The sequence below is a fragment of the Hemitrygon akajei genome, chromosome 32 (genome assembly GCF_048418815.1).
Source record: "Hemitrygon akajei chromosome 32, sHemAka1.3, whole genome shotgun sequence".
Taxonomy (NCBI): Eukaryota; Metazoa; Chordata; class Chondrichthyes; order Myliobatiformes; family Dasyatidae; genus Hemitrygon; species Hemitrygon akajei.
This window is the reverse complement of record NC_133155.1, coordinates 4,172,848-4,175,830: the sequence shown is the minus strand read 5'-3', so window position 1 is coordinate 4,175,830 and position 2,983 is coordinate 4,172,848.

Here is a 2,983-nt window from a genome sequence, read left to right as displayed (position 1 = left end):
TGTAAGTTTTTGCTTAAAAATAAACATTTTCAAAATTTGTAGTCTGTTTTGAAAGAGCCATCTGTTTATTTCTCCCTTCCCCTATTGATGTCTTGAGTTCTGTATTTCTGAGTGACTATTCAGGGTTATTGTCGGAAGAACTAGAGAAGGTTTGAAAAATATTTGAATCAGTAATTTGCAGTCCAGGAGTTCCCAAACTTTTTTATGCCATTAAGCAAGGGTTTCATGGAACCCAGGTTAGGAACCCCTTTTCTAATCTGAAATGCATGGCACTGGTAGTGAAAGCAGATTCAATAATAACTGAGGAGTTGCAGGGTTTTGGCACTAATGGGATAACTATTTCATAGAAACATAGAAAATAGGTGCAGGAGTAGGCCATTCGGCCCTTTGAGCCTGCACCACCATTCAGTATGATCATGGCTGATCATTCAACTCAGAACCCTGTACCTGCTTTCTCACCATACCCCCTGATCCCTTTAGCCACAAGGGCCATATCTAACTTTCTCTTAAATATAGCCAATGATCCGGCCTCAACTGTTTCCTGTGGCAGAGAATTCCACAGATTCACTACTCTCTGTGTGAAGAAGTTTTTCCTCATCTCGGTGCTAAAAGGCTTCCCCTTTATCCTTAAACTGTGACCCCTCGTTCTGGACTTCCCCAACATCGGAAACAATCTTCCTGCATCTAGCCTGTCCAATCCCTTTAGAATTTTATACGTTTCAATAAGATCCCCCCTCAATCTTCTAAATTTCAGAGAGAAGCTTGTGTTTGATGGATGGTTTCTCCTGCTGTGCTGATTATTTTCCGTGGTTTTAGTTATGGGAGCTTGTCAGCTGAGAGCAGCTGGATTCATGGTCTGGCCTGATGCTTCATCCCTGCCCAACATCACACATGGCTGTTTGCTAGTGAGACATCCTGTGGTGACTGATAAGGGTTTCGATGGCATTCCATGAAGAAGGTTATGGAAGACCATCAGTGGCCTGTTCAGTGTTCTACCCTAATCCAGGATAAATAAAAACAAAAACCTTTTTATTTTACCTTCAAGGTAAAACATTCCAATTTAGGTCATTGAGACCAAGTCAAATGGGATACTGGGGTGCATTGCAGTTTGGTGAGTGTGTTCAAATCTGTTGTTCAGACCAAGCAGCTGAGTGGCATGGTAGCATAGCTGTTAGTGTAGTGTAACATCAGGGTTCAACTCCTGCCCCTGTCTTTAAGGAGTTTCTATCTTCTCCCCTGACTATGTCATTTTCCTTTAGATGCTCTGGTTCCCTCCCACATTCCAACGACATACGGATTAGAGTTAGTGAGTTGTGGGCATGCTATGTTGGCACCAGAAATGTGGCAACACTTGCAGGCTGCCTCACACAATCCTCGTTGGTTTGATTTGATGCAAACGATCTCTATTTTGATGTATGTGTGACAAATAACGCTAATCTTTAACCTCTTTCCTTTGGCTCGGTTGTGCATGTGCACCATCTTATCTAAACCAGCTATTATTTTCCATTAACCACTATTTGCAGTCTGCAATTGCATTAACTGGTTTCTCATCCATTACCCATTGACAACGGTAATAGTCAACATTCCCTCTAATTTTTTTAAGCAACTATGCCGACCAACTATTACACTGAGCAGGGGCCTGAAAGCTACACAACACTATTTTATTAAAAGTTCCAGCTGCGTGGCAATGAAGGCTATGTGCACAGGAGCATTTCCGTTACTGCATGGCCGTGAAGGCTATGTGCACAGGAGCATTTCCGTTACTGTGTGGAAATGAAGGCTATGTGCACAGGAGCATTTCCGTTACTGTGTGGCAATGAAGGCTATGTGCACAGGAGCATTTCCGTTACTGCGTGGCAATGAAGGCTATGTGCACAGGAGCATTTCCGTTACTGCGTGGCCATGAAGGCTATGTGCACAGGAGCATTTCCGTTACTGCGTGGCAATGAAGGCTATGTGCACAGGAGCATTTCCGTTACTGTGTGGCAATGAAGGCTATGTGCACAGGAGCATTTCCGTTACTGCGTGGCAATGAAGGCTATGTGCACAGGAGCATTTCCGTTACTGCGTGGCCATGAAGGCTATGTGCACAGGAGCATTTCCGTTACTGCGTGGCAATGAAGGCTATGTGCACAGGAGCATTTCCGTTACTGCGTGGCAATGAAGGCTATGTGCACAGGAGCATTTCCGTTACTGTGTGGCAATGAAGGCTATGTGCACAGGAGCATTTCCGTTACTGTGTGGCAATGAAGGCTATGTGCACAGGAGCATTTCCGTTACTGCGTGGCCATGAAGGCTATGTGCACAGGAGCATTTCCGTTACTGTGTGGCAATGAAGGCTATGTGCACAGGAGCATTTCCGTTACTGTGTGGCAATGAAGGCTATGTGCACAGGAGCATTTCCGTTACTGTGTGGCCATGAAGGCTATGTGCACAGGAGCATTTCCGTTACTGTGTGGCAATGAAGGCTATGTGCACAGGAGCATTTCCGTTACTGTGTGGCAATGAAGGCTATGTGCACAGGAGCATTTCCGTTACTGTGTGGCAATGAAGGCTATGTGCACAGGAGCATTTCCGTTACTGTGTGGCAATGAAGGCTATGTGCACAGGAGCATTTCCGTTACTGTGTGGCAATGAAGACTATGTGCACAGGAGCATTTCCGTTACTGTGTGGCAATGAAGGCTATGTGCACAGGAGCATTTCCGTTACTGTGTGGCAATGAAGGCTATGTGCACAGGAGCATTTCCGTTACTGCGTGGCCGTGAAGGCTATGTGCATAGGAGCATTTCCGTTACTGTGTGGCTGTGAAGGCTATGTGCACAGGAGCATTTCCGTTACTGTGTGGCAATGAAGGCTATGTGCACAGGAGCATTTCCGTTACTGCGTGGCAATGAAGGCTATGTGCACAGGAGCATTTCCGTTACTGCGTGGCAATGAAGGCTATGTGCACAGGAGCATTTCCGTTACTGCGTGGCCATGAAG